Genomic DNA, 21,044 nt, shown 5'->3' on the forward strand with positions numbered 1-21,044 from the left:
GTTTTTATTCTGGTTTACCTCCATCTCCCAAATCCAGTCTCTGCTTCATTTCCAATATACTCTTAACTCTTCTAGTCAACTCTTGTGGTTTTTTCTGTCTCTCAAGCATTTTCTGTTGAAACAATCAAAAAGGTTTCACTGCCACAGTCTCTCTGTGGTCTTTATTACCAGAAGAACAAGAAGCAGAATCTCTTTCTGTTTCAGAGTTCACTTTTTGTTGGACAGACTTTGGTACTTCTTCCTTAGTATGCTCTGCATAAAAAAAAAATATCATCCCTCCAGGAAAGAATATTTTCAAAATAGCTGGATACAGCAGTTTGGATCTAGTTGGGAGGGTGGCCTAGTGGTTAAGGTGTTTGCCTTACAAAGACAAGGTGCAGGGTTTAAGTCTCACAAGGGATAACTGGCTAGGCTTACAATGGCTCGCAAGGGCAGTTAGCCTAGTACTAACCTATGAAATCCTTCTATTTGATCAATTCTCATCTTTTTGGCTAAAATCAAGTGTAGTATCTGTTCTTATCAGTTTAATATCTGATATGTCCCTTATCTGGGGACCATATGTTAAATTGATTTTTGGGACAGGGAGATGGAATAGGGGCTTGCTCCGTCCACTCAATGCATCAACCTGCTATTGCAGTACTTCCAGGAATGGTGCATCCTCCCCCTGGGAGGTTTATTATCAGGGTTGGGAGGGTGGCCTAATGGTTAAGGTGTTTGCCTTACAAACACAAGGTACAGAGTTTGAATCTCACAGGGGATAATTGGCTAGGCTTAAAATGGCTCGCAAGGGCAGTTAGCCTAGTACTAACCTATCAACCTATGAACCTATAACCCCTGCTTCCCAACATTCTCTGATTAGTGAAATATATTTACTCCTCTTCTTCCTGATGTACAGTGAGTAATAATTTTCCACAAAAACTCTACTGTTTTCCAGTATTAGTACTTTGACCTTCTGCCACAATCTTGTCAGGATCAACTACTTTTTCTGGTAGGATTGCATCTTTACTATTAAAAGTCTAGATTGCTTTCTCTAGTCAGTTTGGAACATACACACAATGTGCACTTTCAATTAACAACTTCTGCTGTGAAATGCCAGTCCAGTTTCTTTTTTGTGCTTTCATAAAATGAATGCAGTCTGTTCCTTGCAGCTTCTCTGGTACAGCAAAAAATCTCAAGTTTTCTCTTCATGCTCTGTCCTCTAATTCTATTACATTTTGAAATGTCTGTTCTTAAGCAGTCTCATATTCAGCCAGCCTTACCTTCATTTTGACCTCTACTTTTTGCAGTTTTATCACCTCTTCTGAATATATGTTTAAAACGTCTTTCATTTTTCCAACCTTTTGTTATTTGATTTGATATACTCCATCAGTGTTTCATTTATTTTAATCAACTCTAAGTACATTGGCTTATTTTTTTCCTGTAGGTTATTGGAAGTTATGTCTTGCACCAAAGCTGGAGCTTGGACTACTTTCTGCTGAACAGCTGCAGAATTCTTCCCAGTCAGTTTTTTCCTCACCTTTTGTGATAGAATTTCTTTCAGGTTCTCTGAATTTCTTTTTTGCTGGTATCCAGGCAATGCACTTACTAGTCAGTTACTGAAATTTACCACAAAATACGAGTGTACTGGGTCTGTCCTCTGAGTATCTGTTTTATACTGGGAAAGCTGAAACCAAGCTCTTACTCAATGTGCAGCTATGTTGAAAGTCTCGCTCATACATATTTTTGGTAGTAGGAGTGGGCCATACCTTAATAGTCTCTTCTTTGGCAGGTTTTGGCCTAATTTTTTTCTCCTCCCACCTTGTGACCCTGATAACATACCTCTGGCATACCCACCTGACACTTGTTAGCACTGATAGTGAGGCTTGCCTTTGTAGTATGTCCAGCACTTCCCTGACATGTTGCAAATGCACTGACTATAACCAGATCTAGCTAGCAATGTAATTCAGATAAGCAGGCAATTCTCTGCTTCTGCTAGGATGTGATTTGCTAACCTCTGAAAAGTTACTGGGACAGTATTCATACCAAAAGATATTTTGTAAACTCATAAACCCAGATGGGGTCACAAATGCTGACCTCTTTCTGGTTGCAGGTGTCAATGGTAGCTGCTAGTAACCCTTTGTCTAGTTAGTAGTAGCTAGGTACATAGCCATCACCCAGCTGCTCAAAGGCTACAACTGTCTTATGCATGGGGTAAGTATCTGACTCTGTGTGACTGTTCAGTTTTCTGTAGTCCACAAAGAACCAGGTGCTGCCATCCTTCATTGGCACTAGCACCACTGATGATACCTAGTGTCAGCTGGTTTCCAAGATTACTCCCAGTTCCAATGTGTCTTTTTGTTCCTTTTTTCAAAGTTTCTCTAACCATTTCAGGTACTCTGTAGGTAGATTGTTTGATTGCTAGGGTCCTGTGTCTTTGTGGTGATCCACCAGTTGGGTATATCCTCATCTACCAGCAAACATATCTCCAAATTTTTACAAGACTGATAGGATTTTGTGAGCCTAGCTAGGGGTTAGCTATGGGAAGACGGCTATCCCATCCACCAAGGTGCCAGATCAAGCATCATCAAGGAGGTATACCTCCAGATTTCCTTCTCTCCCTCCTGTAACTCACTACAGATATGAGGCCCTCTCTGCCATAATTTGACTTTATCATGTTAACATCGTAGAGGTTCTGCTTTGGCTTCCTGCTTGGCCATTCTGTCATGTGGTTGACATCATTAACTTAGTTTACAATGATGAAAGGGCCCTTTGAGGCTATCTGCAGCTTGCTGTGTCTCACAGGAATAAATACCATCACCTGTTGTTCTACAGAATACTCTCTGACTCTGACTATTCTGTCATACCAGAACTTTTGCTGCTGTTGTGCCTGTGCTATATGCTCCTGAGCCATCCCCATGAGCTCCCTAAGCTTAGTCTTGATATTTAGGACATACACACCATAACCGACTCTTTGTGGGAATTGAACTCACCCTCCTGTCCATTGCAAATTATATCCAGTGGCACTCTTACCCCCTGCCCATTCAGTAGGTCAAAGGGTGAAAAACATGTGAATTCCTGTGACACCTCCCTGGTGTAAAAAAAAAAGATGGGGCAGATACTTGTCTCCCTCCCTCTTGAATTAATCTGCATATTCCCTCAACATGATCTTCAGTGGAGAGTTAAACCATTTGTCTGTGGATGGTAGGTAAGTGGTGGTCTTTAGCTGCTTTAACCCACAGCATTTCCACAAACATGCCAGCAGGTCTTAACATAAAGTTGGCACATCTGTCAGTATTTCAGTAGGAAAACATACCCTGCTGAAAATGTCTAGCAAAGCATTTTCTACCCTCTCTGCTTCAATAGAAAACAAATCCACCACTTCAGGGTACCCAGTGACGTAATCCACCACTATCAGGACATATTTTTACCTGTGTAACTTGTGGTACTCAGAGGTCCCACAATATCCATAGTTACATTTTGAAACAGTTCCTGAATAACAGGCAAAGGCATCAAAGCAGCTTTGTTTTTGTCTCCAGTCTTGCCAATCCTCTGGCACTGCTCACAGATCCTGCAATAATGTGTTACACACTTTGCAATCCCAGGTTAATAAAAATTCTCTACATGCCATCCTTTAGTACATTTTATGCCCATATGACCTGCAAAAGGAATATCATGGGCTATGACCAGAAGTGCCAGTTGATAGTCCCTGAATTAATTCTCCCTGTAACCCTTCTTCGGGGGCCTATTCCCTGTAAAGCAATCCTTTGTCTGAGTATATGGATTCTCTCTGCCTTAAGGGTCTGAAGCCTCCTTGGCTATCTCCTTCAAGTCCTGTAAAATGGGGTCTGAGCACTGAGCATGCCTCAAATCATGCTCTACAGAGTCTCCCCAGCTCTTCTTCTAAACAATCATCTGCCAATGGTGCCTTAAATTTGCCTGATTACTATCACTTACCTCTCCCCTAGAAGTATCACCTTCCAAGGGATGTCTGGTATTGTCGGACAGCACTGCTTCAAGTTCTGGCTGACCAGTTGTTTTAGCCAGCCTAGTATTGTCATATGCTAGCTAACATAATGTGAAGAATTCTATGTTGCAGAATACTTCTTTATATTTCCTTATATCTATGGACCAAGTGGAGAGATTAATTTCTAAAGTGGAAGTTGTTATTTATGAGCAGTTCTTGAATTCCAGTATTTCAACTGACTTATCTGAATACTTTCCTATCCTTGAACCTATCACCCTTATTATATATGGTCTACCAAAGGTTCATAAGTATTTATTAAATCCCACTATGTACCATATTGTTTCTGGGCAAGGTTGGTTAACTGAACCTGTTTCCATATATATATTTAGACCTATTCTAAATAAAGTTAACCATATTGTTTAGATACTGGTGATTTTTTGAATACGTTGAGACATTGGTATCTTTACCATCGAAACAATGTTTTTATATACCTGTGATTTTTTATGTGAAGGAGTTGACTATCTCAATTCCCAATGAGGATGTCACTGACTCCATTAGACGTAGTTTGGGTAACTATTCAGCAAATACCAATAGTTATATTAATTCTACTTATACATTACTTGAGGCAGTTTTAGAGAATAATATTTTTGTTATACTAACGAGGTCTATCATCAAAAAGTAGGAGGTGCAGTGGGCACACTTATTCCTAATACCTACACAAACCTTGTGATGTATGATTGGGAAATAAACTATGTATTTAACAATTGCACTTTATTCTATGCAAGGTTTGTGGATATTTTTCTAAGAAAAGGTACAGATGCAGGTAATCCAGATGAATTTGCTCAGTATCCAGCACTACTATTTTGATTTTTGATATGAAACTGCCCACTACTGGCATGACTTTCTTAGATGTTTATGGTTATAAGAGTTTTGAAGGCATCCTTGAAACTAAGATCTACAAAAAGGAGGGAAAGAAGAACAGTTCCTTGCACTGTAGCAGGATGTACCCTGGATATAGTTACGGAAATATTTTGAAAGGTTAGTGCCGTAGGATCTCCAGGTTAACTGCAGATGGTGTGGCATTTGATGCATGTACTGCTGAAATGACTAAAGATGTATCCACCATGGTTACAAGTTGAATGATATAATTACACTTATTACATGTTAAATCTTTATGTCTTAGCAGCATGTGCCCATAATTTCAGGCTTCTGCTGATATTGATGAGAATTGTCACAATAAAGATGATTTCATTCCTCATGTGTAACTTTAAATCGATTGCTAGTATTTTGATACAAAACTGGACCATTCTTACAACATCAGCAGATATTAAAAAAAATTGTAAAAGGAATTTCTATATTGGTATCTAAGAATAAGAAGAATCTTAAGCAACAGTTATCTTATAAAATGCTGCCTATGAATGTACTTGGAAGCAACAGGAAAGGAACATATATGTGTTTTGACTGTAATTATTGATGTAAAGTTGTTAAATCTCGCCGTTTATTCTCACTGATGGGTTCAGAGCCAATCCTTGGCTCTGACACGGCCTATAGCAAAGCTCAAGATTTGCCAGTAGCTCGAGACCAAGCCCCTTATCCCATGATGCACTGCTGGAATTACCCTAGATCTAGTTTGCCATGGCACAGATCTCGGTGTTCCAGATAGCTCGGACCATTATTAATTGATAGATTCATCTATTTGCAAGTTTAAAAACTTTTTTTCTTGACTTCTTGATAGGATAATATATATATATATATATATATATATATATATATATATATATATATATCTATATATAAAATCTCTAGAGTTTTAGACTTAGACTTAGTTTTAGATTAGTGCCCTGTGTTGGCTTCTGTTTTTCTATAGTGTTGGGCCTAAGAGTTGGTCTTGTCTTTAACCTCATTCTTAGGTGTACTTTGGTAGATCATTTCTAAGTGTGTTGTTTAATTCTTTAAAATTATTTAATCTGATAATTGAAATGTCTGATGAGAAAGAAAAGTCTCATCCAAAATCTGGCTTCAAAAAATGTCCGGATTGTGGACAAAAAAGTCTGTCACTGACGGGCATGTTCAATGTGTTTATTGTCTGGGGGCTAAACACCTCCAAGACTCTTGCAGTATATGTCACTCCTTCTCCTCCAGGGTACTTTTGGAGAGAAGGAGAAAATTAGTAAACCGGGGTTTACTTCATCACCCTTTCTCAGAAGCACTGGGTGACCAGGATGGTGCTAGTAGATCCTCAAAATCTTCCAAATCCTCAGGTGACTTGAAAGCATCCAAAAAGACTAAAAAAATGGAGGGTGTAGGGTCATCGGTTCCACTGTCCTTGGAACCAAATGTCCCTTCTGTTTGGAGCCAGCTCACAGCTTTGGAGGCAGTCTCTGAGATTCCCTCATATCCTCTGCTCCAATCAGCACCTTTAGTGCACTTCTCGAAGTCTTCTGTCAGCCTCTCAGATATGGATATGGACCCGCTAGTGCAGAAGCTTCTACGGGCACCAGGCCTTGCTAAATTGTTGTTGACCATTAACCCGGACTTGACTACTCCTCCTCCGAGCCATACTGGACTTTCAGAGTTGAAGGAGCTCGACCTGATAGTTGTTGAGCCTGTGGAGCCGAGACCTGCACCGGTGTTATTGGTTCCATCTACTCGGATGTCCTTGGCACTGACCAGTGACTCTAGGAGCCGACACTCTCCTGTCGGGTCTGGGGAGGAAAGTCGTACTGATTTGTCGGTGCCAACGCTTCCTCTTGGGGCTTCAGCTCGGATGAGCTCGGCTCCTACCTCAGGCTCGGAGCCTAGGGCCTTGGTGTGGGAGGATTGGACGGTCCCTTCAGATCTGTCCACCCCTTCTCGTCGGAGCCATGGTGCATTCGATGCCATGAGGAGAGTCCTGTCTCCAAAGACATCATCAGCATCAGGTCTGGTTTCTTCCTCCCCTCAAGCGCCTGTGTCCGCTCCTGCTTCTACCGGTCCACCCAAGCGTAGAGACCCTGAACCTCAAGTAGCCTCACAGGGTGCCCCCTGCTCTTCTGAGACCTCCCCCAGATCCCCCCACCGAGGAGGTACCCAGGAAGAGACTGTGCAAGAGGAGACACTTGGACTCCCCACAGGAGTCTTTGACATCTGACACTGACTTGGATGAGTCAGAAGGGTCCCCTTGATCCCCCTCTGAGGATATCTCCTTTGCGGAGATATTAGAGATCCTTAATCAGAGGGGTGGTTGGCAGTCCAAAAGCCCTACTGAAGACGAGTCAGTGCTCTTGAAGGCTTTCGGGTCTCAACCTTCCACTTCTTGGACAATGAACTCATGGAGCTGATCTCTCGTAAGGCATGGGAGTCTCTGGAGACCATGGAACCTGTCCCTCAGAAGCCAAATAAGTTCATCTCTGCCCCAGTGGACAAAGCCTTTTTGACTAAGGGAGTGCCTATTGATGCCATGGTGGTGGCTGCAGCCACCAAAAAGGAAACGTCTGAGACATCCTCATCTATCCATCCTCCTAACAGAGATTCTAGGATCATGGATAGATATGGGAAATGCATGTTTAGTTCAGCGACCTTTTCCCTTCGATCACTGAACTATTTAACCCAATTTACAAGACTACAAAGAGATCTCCTGAAAGAGCTAGGAGATACTTTCCAGGGTACGGTAGCTGCAGGGGTTGCCAACAAAGTTAGCACACAGCTCGCTACTCTAAACTCAATTGTGAACTCGTCCATGCGCCTCATATCTTATGCAGCTGATGGTTCGAGTAGAGCTGCTAGTTCAGGCATTGCTTTGCGTAGACAAGCCTGGATGCATCTCTGTTCCTTTGCGGAGCCTTTCAAGTCTTCCTTTATCAACACCTCATTTGATGGCTCATCCCTGTTTGGGCCCAAGGTAAATGAAACTCTAACCAGGTGTGAGCAGGAAGGCAAGACGCTATCTGCCGTTGGAGTCCGTTTTTCTACCCCTACTCGGCCCTATCTCATGGGTCCTAAGGGCAGAAAAATGTGGTTCTGAAAAGCACAGGGAGCCTTTCAGGACACACATGGAGAAACCCCCTCTAGAACCCCCTCTAGAGGCAGAGGAGGGGGTTATAATGGAAGATGCCGCCCACGTGGTGGTGGGGGGGGGTCCGCAACAGCAGGGTGACAGAGGCCAGTTCTCTGGTCAGCCCTACCAGTGCTCCTGAAAGGAGACCAGGCTGTCCATCTTTGGAGGCAGTCGGGGTCACTTATCTTTGTACCCAGAAGCTTGGCTAAACATAACGTCTGATACCTGGGTACAAAGCATCATTTCCAGAGGGTATTTCCTACCATTCTCTTCCCCTCTCACTCATGTAAACAGAATCCCAGATGTTCCATCCAGTCTCAGGGAACAAGCAACCATAGAGGTCCGCAAGTTGTTAGGAAAAAGAGTCATCCAGCCAGTCCCAGCAGACCAAGTTGGATTCAGAACTTACTCAAGATTCTATTTGGTTCCAAAGAAAACAGGGGACTGGAGACCTATCTTGGACCTCAGCAGACTCAACCAATTTGTAAAAAAAGAGAAGTTCCGAATGGTCACGCTTCAGGCCATTCTTCCCTTTCTAGGGAAAGGTGATTGGATGTGCTCCATCGATCTCAAGGATGTGTACTACCACATAAAGATGGACAGACACTCCAAAGATCACCTGCATTTCTGGCTGGGAGCCAATCACTACCAGTTATGAGCCCTGCCTTTTCGTCTCACTACAGCCCCCAGAGTGTTCACCAAATGCATGGCAGTGGTCATGGATCACCTGAGGCATCTAGGATTCCAGGTGTTTCCATATCTAGACGATTGGCTCCTCACCCCTACCACCAGGCATCAATTGATTCAGGCAACACAATCTACTCTGACACTCTGCCACCACTTAGGTAGGTAGTCAACTTCGAAAAGTCTACCTTGTCGCCATCGTAGCATACCATCTTTATAGGAGCAGAGTTAGATACATCAACCACCACTCTATGTCTTCCAGTCAAAAGGGTCTCACTTCTTCGCCAACATGTCAACTTATTGGTGTCAAAGAACAGAGCTACAGCCGCAGAGGTCTTGAAGGTACTAGGTTTGATGGCGGCAGCAATTCTACCCATTCCACTCGCAAGGATGCATATGCGAATTCTTCAATGGCTCCTGTTTGCTCAATGGTCTTACCAGAAGTTACCAATGAACCATATGATTCTCATCACAAATTCTTGCAAGAGGGACCTTCGTTGGTGGTTGACGTCTCTTCATGTCACAATAGGAAGACCCTTTGTGCTTCCCCTCCCAGTAGCCACTGTGACCACGGACGCTTCCCTGATAGGGTGTGGGGGGGGGGATTTCAGGGAAAGACTGCCCAAGGCACATGGACAGATCAAGTGTCACATCTGTATATCAATGTTCTGGAGTTGAGAGCAGTACTTCTGGCATTGCAGTACTTCCAGGACTCTCTTCCTCTAGGGACAATTGCAATTAAGACAGACAACATATCAGTGGTCTGGTACTGGAACAAACAGGGTGGAACCAAGTCTTACCCCCTTTGTCGAGAAGCCCTCAGGGTATGGCAATGGGCTGTGTCATCCCAGCATTTTCTGTTAGCAATGCACATCCCGGGGAAATCTAATGTGATAGCAGACAAGCTGAGCAGGGCGATCCTGTTGCCTCATGAGTAGTCGCTCAACGAACACGTTGTAGACTTGATTTTCCACAAATGGGGCCAGCCTTGCTGCGACCTCTTTGCCAGTCACATCAATATCAAATGCAGAAGCTACTTAGCCCTAATATCACCTCCGGGACATCTCCCGAGAGACGCACTCGTACACGATTGGCCTCCGGGTCTCCTATATGCATTCCCACCTATTCCATTGATACCCAGGTTTTTACAGAAAGCAAAATCACTGGGAAGGACTATTATCCTCATAGCCCCCCATTGGCCTCGACATATTTGGTTCCCTTTCCTTCACCATCATGTGCTGGAGGATCCATGGATCCTGGACCCAGTTCCAGACCTTCTGACACACCCGTCAGGGGACCTCCATCCTTCATTGCAGTCTCTAAAGCTGACTGCTTGGCTGATCCACTTCCCCAAATAGCCAGGCTTCATTCACTCTCAGATGACACAAGACAAATTCTATTGTCTTCTCATAAGTCATCCACCAGAAAACTATATCGCAGTAAGTGGAAAAGGTTCTCAGTTTGGGCCAGTATACAAAAAAGTTACCCTTTCTGAGCTGCTCTGTCATCCATTTTAGAGTTTTTGACGATGAGTTTTAAGGAAGGTGCAGCAGCTGCCACAGATCGGGTTCAGTTAGCTGCCATATCAAATTTCCACCTTGGATTCAATGGGTTAAATGTTATGGCCCATAACTTATCTAAGGTTTTTCTTAAAGGTGTTTTTCACATGAGACCTCCTGTCAAAATCCCTTATTCTCCCTGGAATTTGAATTTTATGTTGTCTCAAATAATTCTTCCCCCCTTCAAACCAGCATCATCTTGTGATCTCAAATTTTTGTCCTGGAAAACTATTTTCCTAGTGGCCATTACTTCTGCCCGCAGAGTGTCAGAACTTCAAGCATTATCTATCAGACCTCCTTACATGATTTTCCATGCTGATAGAGTATCTCTCACAACAAACCCCTCCTTTTTGCCTAAAGTCTGTTCTGAGTCCAATATCAATCAGGTCATTGAGTTGCCAGTCTTTTTTCCCAACCATTCCGACAAATTGGAATATATGCTGCACAAACTTGACGTACATAGACAGCTCAGATTTTATCTTGTTAGAACGAAGGATATTAGAAAATCAGATCAACTCTTCGTATCCTATTCAGAGGCCAGAAAAGATAGGCCAGTGGCTAAGACAACCCTTTTAAAATGGTTATCAGACTGTATCTCATTTGTTCATGCAAATGCTAACATTCCTTTGCCACACAAAGTAAAGGCTTATTCAACCAGAGCCGTTTCTACGTCTTCTGCTTTTCAAGCTAAATTGCCCCTTGACAACATTTGTGCTGCAGCCACTTGGCCTAAGTCTCATACCTTTATCACTCATTACAAAGTAGATAAGGCTTTCAGGGACAGGTCTTCTTTTGGTTCCACGGTCCTGAAAAATGTACTCCCGTGAGCCACCCAGGATTGTGGGTGCTAGGGACGCTACCCTTCAGTGAGAATAAATGGCGAGATTTAAGAACTTCACATAAAGAAGTTATGTACTCACCATAACGTTCCATGTGAGTTGTTTATCTTGCCTTTATTCTCACGTCCCTCTCTCCATCCCCCTCCTGGCTGACAGTTGACCTAGAGGCTAGTATCATCCTGGTTGTTCAATACTTCTTCTTCCTTCTTGGGGAGTGCTCCCCTTACAGGGGTATATATACATGCAGCAAACAAGATCTGAGGTAATTCCAGCAGTGCATCATGGGATAAGGGGCTTGGTCTCGAGCTACTGGCAAACCTTGAGCTTTGCTATAGACCATGTTGGAGCTGAGGATTGACTCCAAACCCATCAGTGAGGATAAAGGCGAGATAAACAACTCACATGGAACGTTATGGTGAGTACATAACTTCTTTTTTGTTTATTCTGAATACTGATCATATTGAACACCCTACTCTGGTAAAAACCTTTGGTGTAGGCAAAGTGCTGACTGTGAATCTATGCATTTAATATGTGTTGCAAGGTACATGCTCTGTACTGAGTTTTATGTTACAACAAATAGAAGGTTAAGGTATCATGCTATACAACATACCTATGATATTAAGAAATTAAATGTAAGTAATGCTTTAGCTAAGCTTGTTTTGTTTATGGGTGGTTAACACTTTTTTTTAAGTTTTCTGTTCTGCAGGTTGTTTGTAATGGTAAAATAAAGGGTGATATAGTGAATAAGACTGAATGTAAGGAATATGACTGGATAACAAGGCATAATGCAGTCCAACCCTCTGGTCTTAATGAGACTTGCCCTTTAAAACCTATCTTATGTTAATATGTTTACATCTTTAATTCATCACATGACTTTTGTTAATTTATTTAAACTTGATTCTGTATATATAAGTTTAATATTTATACAAATGCATTTTTTATGAATATTTAAATGCAAATTTGTACAGCATTTTATATTACTTGTGTCATTGTTTGATTGACTTGTTTTTTAACCAATGAACACGCTTGTTTGACTATTTAAGTGGAGAGGAAACACATTTTGTTGATTCTGATGAGGTTTCCTGTTTCGGAGACGAAAGCACTAAATCTTGCTTTGGTATTTGAATAAAGAGTGGATTAATATCGTGGTGTTTTGTTTATTGTGGAGGGACAGCCTTTATTGGTACCTGCAACTGAAGGACTTTTGGTTTACCAGTTTGTGTTTTCCCTTTGGTTGTCCATTTGTTGTTATAAGTTTAATATTTGATAAAGCCTTGGCTATGCAAAAGCTTGTTTTTTGTTTGTTTTTGTTTTATTAAAAGAATTGCTGTGAACTATAATGTTTCTGATTTTATATATGTAAAAGCTGCACTGACTGAACACATATAAATGCACCTTAAATAAAAAAAAACAATGTTCTTGCCAAATACAGCAAGTGAAAACCTGCATGTTCACTGAAGAGATAGTCAGGAAGTACAATACTAGATCAATGTAAAGGCAGGTTTAGACTTAGTACAATGATAAGAATGAAGATAAAGACATAAGGCATGCTCTGAAAGGGGAAATGGCAACACAGCAAGAACACATAGGCAGTGAAAGTGAGCATGAAAGTAACTAGGGGCTCTGCGTAATGGCTAATGATAGAGATAAAATGGGGATGTAGTGGTGTGATAACAAGCAAAAAAAGAGGCAACAGGCACCGTAAACTGTTATTCTGCTTTGCAGGTGTTTCCTCCTCCACTATGTTATACCTGTAACACCTACAACCCACACATTTTTCTACATTAGAAGTCACAGCTACTGGTATTCAGCAGCAGACATGTACAAACAGGCATCCAATAATCTTTATGTATTTATTTATGGACATTTGTTTGCCAGGTTAGTTTGACTGAGCCTAAAAAATCTTTTTCAGCGGAGGCGCAGGAAGAAAAGCTCCAGTACAAAAATACATTTTACAGTTAATGCTTATACTTGTTGAGAGTTATAAAACAATGCAGAGTCATGAAAGATAACATTACAAATCGTAAAAAAAGATGTATTATATAAGGCTGTACAACAGAATTTCAAAACAACAATGCAATATGATGTCATTTTGTGATAATATCACCATCAGTACATCACATGATTCTGTTGGTTCTTTACAGACAACATAAGTAGTGTGGATGGAGTCCAGGTACTTTGCAACAAGTTGCCTTATATCCCATATTCACTGTAGTCTTGCATGGCATGAAGCACCACCACCACCATCACATGACCTGGATGTTACCTTCCTGCTGCTGTATGTGCACATGCAGCTTCCACATCCCATGTTCTTCTCCCTTAGCCTGACTGTGGTGACTGAATAACAATACAAAGACTATCCCAGGTCATATGCAACATGACTGCTCCCGTCTGATCATCACCAGACTGCCCTTGTTCCAATATTGTCAAATATCACAACTACCTTTGAGCAACAAATTGTCAAGGCAGTTAGAATTCAGCATATGCTGTTGGAAAAGGCACAATTTCCTTCATGGGGAATAATATGTTATTAGATCAGTGCTCAGAAAATCCTGTTTCATAGAAGAATGTAGGCCTACATCTTTGGACAATGGTTATCATTCTCCCAGCAGCTGACCTACATAATTACACAAGGAACAGAGGCAGAATATAGGATGAGGGCCATGGTTCACTGGGAGCTCTCGTTTAAAATGTTATTCTTATAGTAAGTGCCCATTCAGACTTAAGGGAATTACATGCAATAAGGCAAGGAACTGAAATGTAACTGAGCAAACAGATATACTTAGAAATAATACATGTCGACTGAAACATAACAGGGAAGATAGCTATACCTAGGAGAAATAATAACTGTTGACTGAAACGCAACAAGGAAAATGACTATATTTGGGAAAAAATATGTGCTGAAGTATTTTCACCATCATATATTCTGATCTTTACTTTCCAGTAATCGAGGAGAAGGTACAACCTTAGGAATGTATTTTAGGGAAGGGGAGGAGGGAACCTTGCAGCTCCAGCCACTGCTGTGCATGATTAAAAGCAGTGCCCTCATCATTCATGCTGCAAAATGCAAAAATGCATTGATACTTCTTTCCAGTGCTGTTTGATTTTAAGACATTTTTGGTGGAGGCTGGACAAATGAGGTCTGGGACAAGTATTGTGATAATATTGCTGCTTTTGAATCTTGTAATGTATTTATGACAGTCCCAGTTTTCTAAGTTAATGAGGTGCTTCAGCTGTACAGGGATTGTGCAATGTGACTTATAATAAACACACTGTGCAGAAAAGCAGACCTCTCTTTCATGGGATTTACAAAATCTATTCTGATAGCTTTCTTTTCAGTAGTGTTTTACAGTCATCGATGCAACTACGAAAACTTACTTTTACTGTCATGAACATTTAAAAATTTATGCGTCTTTGTGAACTTCTTTCTTTAGAGGAAGGTGAGTTAAATGAGCTGCTAATGTGCTTCGTCTTATAATCCTGGGTTTGATTCCCTTAATCTACATTTGCATTTTGGGTGATAGAACAATTCACTTAATATGATATAAGTGGTTTGTCTTTATAAAAAGAAACTTGTGACCAAGAAGCTTAAATTCTTAACAAATACATAACAATATAAATAAAAGTAACTGAAGGCAGGACAGAGCTGGTATAACGGTTAAGGTCTTTACCTCACAGGTACAAGGTGCAGAATTTTATTCTGACCGCTTGTTATTGGCTAGGCTTGTAATAGTCTGAAGACTATTTGCCTCTGGACTTATGAAGTGTCTGTATTTACTAAAATGGTATTCCCAGCTTCAGCCATCCACCTCTGCCAGTCTTCTGGTGATCTTAAAGCCCTGGCTGCTGTCTGTATGGCCTGCTCCTACATCTAGTGCCTGTGCTTTTGTCCCTCTTTTTTCATTTGAGTACCCTGCTCTACTGTGCTATCCTTGCACCAGTCTCTTGGAACCTACTTATCTGATGGTAAAGGACCCTCTGCAATTATCAGCGGTTTCCAGTTCATAGCCCTATTTTTGCCCTGCTCTCTTGCTCAAAGGAAAGAAACTTTTGTCCCTCTTTTTTCATTTGAGTACCCTGCTCTGCTGTTTTATCCCTGCACCAGTCTCTCGGAACCTACTTATCTGATGGTAAAGGACCCTCTGCAATTATCAGAGGTTTCCAGCTCATATCCCTATTTTTGCCCTGCTCTCTTGCTCAAGGAAAAGAAAGTATGTTGTTCCCTAAGACCTGCCTGAAATACTTTCTTCCATTGTACTCTCTGCCACATGGGTAATAAAGCACGCTCCGAGCTAGGACAGCAGGCAGCCTCTATTATCCCTCCTTTCTACCCTATAACCAACTCACCCCCTATCCTTTGTTGTACCTCTTCTTACCAGCTTTCAATCCTACTCCTGTTACACTCCAACCTGCTCCCTCTCTTACTTACCTGCATTATAATACCCTGTCCACTAGGTGGTACCCTTATCCCTGCCCATACAGCCTGCTGTACCCTCTGTATTTTTCCCAGCTACTTACCTTAATATCTCCAAAGGCCCAGACCTGGGCTTATTTCTCTTATTTCACCCTTGTCTAATTTATTTCTGTCTAAATCTAGCTTTTCTAGACTCACTCTTTGCTGTTACTACCCACTCCAGCCTTATCTGTCTTTCCTTCAGTAGCCACTACTGCTGATTGATTTCCCCTCTAGCTGCTTCTTTACCTGTTTCCTATCTAGGAACCTAGCACCTTCATACCTCTCTACTGTCATCCATTCCTCCTGTCCTTAACCCCTATCTCTTTTAGCCCTCACCTTTCTTACTTCCCCTGTATTCTTAACCATTTTTGATTCTTGCAGGACGACCCATACTCCTCTCGAATGCTGTCCTTCTCCGACCCCTCCCTTCTGTACCTGCCCTTCCCGTTTACCCCTCCCCTTTACAAATCTACACACCTGAATCCCATAAATACCTTGGGCTTCGTGCCACGCCATCTCTATGTACTCCAGTAAAGCCCTGGCTGCTGTCTGTATGCCCTGCTCCTAGCGTCTAGTGCCCGTGGTATGTATTGCTTTGATTGTTTTTTAACTATATACATACTGAAATGTTAATATGAAAACTGTGTGCCTAAAAGCCATCTCCTAATTCTGCTGCCGTTCCAATGGTTTTTGTTGAGTGTTTATTTCTGTCAGCCTGTACAGCTACTATGTTTCCTGCATATACTTGTAGCCATTGGTAGAGTGCTAGGTCCCTAACAGTTTGTTTTAGGCTTTTAACTCGATAGTTGCCTTTGTTGTAAGCTGGTAAAGGCTATCTAGGTACACACTATCTGTGAGGAGCTATCTCTGAGCGTGCTAGTATTCAACTGTTTGTGATAAGCCTGTAAATGGCTTTTTAGTCAGTATCCAATTGCTGTGTTAAGCCTGTAGACAATCTTTCTAGCCAGTACTCCATTGTTTGTCTTAAACTTGTAAGTGGCTTTTTTAGCCTGCTTTTACTTGTTTGTGCTTAGCCTGCAAACGGCTTTTTAGAACTACACCACCCACGTGGGGGCACTCTGAGTACATTATAGTCTAACTCTTCCCTGGCTGTTTAAATCAGAAGCGACCCAGCTGTAACACTTGATTAGCTGCATCTCAACAGTAATACCTATGGATTTAGTATGAATCCTTACCATGTTTTTTTTTTAATTTTTTTATTGTACCCTGCTTAGCTTAGTTTAAAAAAAAAAAAAAAAAAAAAAAGGGCTGCTGCATTGGTATCTGATTAAGTTACTGTGTAATTCATGGTGTTCACTAGCTCTATAGAGTCCTAGACGCTGATTTGCTATGTGTACGATATCCCTTCTGTTTCTCACACAGTTGTTTATTAAAACAATACATTTCTAAAGTATTTTTAAATACCTTTCAGTTCGCTGGGACAGGTATTGTATATTATTAACTATTGGCAAGTCTAGGTAGCTGTACTAGGTTTCTTTTTTTGACTGCAACCTACGTTTTCTGTACTGCTTCAAAGTAAACATATCTTAAACCTAAGGTGGGGATTGCAGTCACACTGAAACATCAAACGGTGTCCGTTTATAGTATAGGGTTTATAACACTGTTCTCTTAAATGTGTCTACTATCATTGCTATTAAGGATGAGGGTATGATGTTTTGCTAACTTTATTTTATTGTCCCTGTGAATGTTCTGTGTAAACTAGCCAACAAACTGTGTCCTATTACAAGTACAGAGTTTATAGCATGGTTGTTTTGAAAATGTGCTTTCTTATGCTACTACCTAAAGTGAGGGAATGCCTATTTGCTATCCTCAGTTTACTGTTTGTATGAATGTTTTGTGGATTTTTACCACCCCTTCCTTGTCAATTGCTAACCCATATATTCTCTTCACAGCTTTTGTCCCTTTTTTCATTTGAGTACCCTGCTGTACTGTGCTATCCCTGCACCATTCTCTCAGAACCTACTTATCTGATTGTAAAGGACCCTCTGCAATTATCAGCGATTTCCAGCTCATAGCCCTATTTTCGCCCTGCTCTCTTGCTCAAGGAAAAGAAAGTACGTTGTTCCCTAAGACCTGCCTGAAATACTTTCTTCCATTGTACTCTCTGCCACACCGGTAATAAAGCATGTTGCAAGCTAGGACAGCAGGCAGCCTCTACTATCCCTCCTTTCTACCCTATAACCAACTCACCCCCTATTCTTTGTTGTACCTCTTCTTACTAGCTTTAAATCCTACTCCTATTACACTCCAACCTGTTCCCTCTCTTACTTACCTGCATTATAATACCCTGTCCACTAGGTGGCACTCTTATCCCTGCCTATACAGCCTGTTGTACCCTCTGTATTTTTCCCAGCTACTTACCTTAATATCTCCAAAGGCCCAGACCTGGGCTTATTTCTCTTATTTCACCTTTGTCTAATTTATTGCTGTCTAAATCTACCTTTTCTAGACTCACTCTTTGCTGTTACAACCCACTCCTGCCTTATCTGTCTTTCCTTCAGTAGCCAGTACTGCTGATTGATTTCTACTCTAGCTGCTTCTTTACCTGTTTCTACCCGCTCCATTCACCCTGCGGGCTCACTCCACTCCCCTACCCTACCCCCATATCCCACCCACCCCCAGTGCTCTCAACCTTATACTTCCTTAACCATGCCCCTTTCACTAATCATCCAATACCTTACTCCACCTCATTGCACACTTATTGCTTACTCCTAATTACTTACTACAGCCCACCTCCTAAGTACTTACTAGATCCCACATACTGTTTTCTCTACAAATCACCTCAGCCTTTTCCATTCCTTGTTCCTTATACTCCTTTTCTCTCTGATACATCTTTACACATCCACTTACTATGCCTATATTCAGCTTACCAATAAACTCTAACTCATTCCTCTATTTATTAATTCTTAATATTTTACTTGTCTCCCTTATCCTTACTTCCTATGAACACCTAACCTGTACCAATTTTCAACACCCACCAAGACAAACAACTTCTCTTTCTACTCTAACCTCCCTACCCCACAGTAATATAACCTCCTCATTTTCATACCTTCTACCATCTTTTCACAGACTTACACACATTAAATATTTTCAAACCAGAAAACCTTACCCTATTTTTTGTTATCTCACCAAATGTTTGCATAGTCTTCAACTGTATCTATTACTACACGGTGACATACATCCTAACCCAGGACCAAGTAATACCATCCTAGATTTCCAATCAGTCCTTCCTACTACATTTCATACTCCCACTACTACACCTAACTCACTCTCTATAGCCCACCTCAATATACGGAGTATAAACAATAAAACTATCCAATTGCATTCCCTGCTACACACACATTCTTTTGATATTCTATGTCTAACAGAAACTTGGCTCAAACCAGTAACTAAGGATAATGATATAATTCCACCTGGTTACAACATCCTGAGACTAGACCTCCTGTTCAAGAAAGGTGGAGGGGTGGCAATATTGTATAAATCTAACTTACAAGTTACCTCACTAGATATACAACCTCCCTCACCCAGCAATACTGAAAGTTTGATCTCTAAGCCCCAGATAAATTCTAATAAAGCCTTGTACATTATTTGCTCCTATATCCCCCCAGGTAATAACATTAACACTCTTGAAAACACCCTTAGCTGGCTTTCTACATCCTTCCCACGAGAAACCATACTGCTAGGTGATTTTAACATTGATTGGAATTGTTGTACTTCTCCTAAACCTACCACTCATACAAACCTTTATGGCTTCCATCAAACCATCACCTCCCCCACTAGAACTCATAAACCTAGCAACAAACAACGCATCTTAGACTGGATATTAGTGAACAGTAATCCTCTTACCTACAAAACAAATGTACTTCCTGTTGATATTAGTGATCACTCACTTACCTTTTTTACTAGACAAAAAACCTTTATCTCCACCCCATTAACCTATAGAATAACTCGTAGCAAGAAAAATCTAGACCTAGTTAGCTACCAAGCTGAGCTCAAAGCCAGTAACTGGTCACCCCTAAAATACCTGCCTCTTGACGAAGCCGTCTCTTACTTTAATAAGACATTCTTGCAAATTCTAGACCACCATGCCCCCTCCCGCAGGGTCAGAACTAGGAACAAACCTGCTCCCTGACTCTCAAAAGAGACCAGGCAGAAAATGCTGCTGAGAAATAAAATCTGGGACAAATGGAGAACTACTAAAAACCCAACTGACCATCAAAACTTTAGGCAACTTAGAAATTTGACAAAAAAATTAATACTCTTTGACAAAACAAACTATTACCTAAAATTCCAACAAACCCAAAATCAAAACCCTCAAATATTCTGGTCAGGCATAAATAAACTACTCCATCCTGGACATGCTAAAACTCCCATCCCTTCTAAGTTTACTCAGACTTCACCCAACCAAATTGCTGACACTTTTAACAAATTATTTTCTGAAACAGTGCAATCTTTAGCAAAGACCCTTTCACATACTAACACTACTGAGCCACTCTCTCTTATCAATAAATCCCCCGTATTTCAGCTCCAGCCAGTTCCAACATCTTTTATCCTTTCCCTACTTCGTAAACTCAAACCATGTACTCCTTCAGCTGATGCCATTCCTGCTGAATATTTACAGATGGCAGCTGAAGCACTTGCCTATCCTATTTCTATTCTAATAAACAGAACCATTACAGAGGGTACTATCCAGGCCCTCTGGAAAGTATCTCATATTATCCCACTGCATAAGGGAGGTAACTCAAAAGATCTATCAAATTTCCCTCCCATAGCCCTTCTCTCTCCATTAGCAAAAATTATGGAGAAATGTATCCATCAGCAATTACTTGATCATCTCCTCCAAAATTACCTACTAGCTGATTGCCAACATGGTTTCAGGCTTTTTCATAGCACCACAACTGCACTCTTAACCTTTATTGACTGTATTAATATGAATTGTAACAACAACCTACTTTCCTCAGCACTCTTCTTAGACCTCTCCAAAGCCTTTGACATGGTTAACCATCAGTTAATGTTAGATATACTTAAATCACTCTCACTAGATACTCAAGCACTCAAATGGTTCAAATCCTACCTAGAGAATAGACAACAAGCAGTTCTGTGGGAAAGTAGCTTATCTTCTCAACTCCCCATCACCCTGGGAGTCCCACAAGGATCAGTCTTGGGACCGCTCCTTTTTTCCATTTTTATTAATGATCTGAGTGCTTCCCTTCTCCTAACCACCACCTTACAATATGCCGATGACTCAACACTAATTTGTGCTGCTGACTCCACTACTGAACTGCAGACCAATACCCAAAAAGTTTTTACCTTAGTTGAAAATTGGTTCCACAACCGCCGTCTCCTCCTCAACCCTAACAAAACTAAGTTATTATTGTTTACTCCTACACAAAAGTCTTCCCCTATCTATTTCACAGTTACATCCAAAAATGGAACTATAATAGCACCAGACACAACCACTAAACTTTTGGGTGTAACAACTGACAATAATCTTAACTTTGACTCA

The 21,044-nt window shown here is 41.2% G+C and overlaps 1 non-coding gene across 1 annotated transcript; it reads left to right on the forward strand.

The window, feature by feature from the left end:
• The first annotated feature begins 471 nt into the window (after positions 1-471).
• On the forward strand, positions 472-662 carry LOC122810459. The gene has a single exon (XR_006366109.1). It is a non-coding gene; the product is annotated as a U2 spliceosomal RNA (small nuclear RNA).
• The last annotated feature ends 20,382 nt before the right edge of the window (positions 663-21,044 follow it).

The sequence above is a fragment of the Protopterus annectens genome, chromosome 8.part1 (genome assembly GCF_019279795.1).
Source record: "Protopterus annectens isolate FY-2018-M chromosome 8.part1, PAN1.0, whole genome shotgun sequence".
NCBI classification, from domain to species: domain Eukaryota; kingdom Metazoa; phylum Chordata; order Ceratodontiformes; family Protopteridae; genus Protopterus; species Protopterus annectens.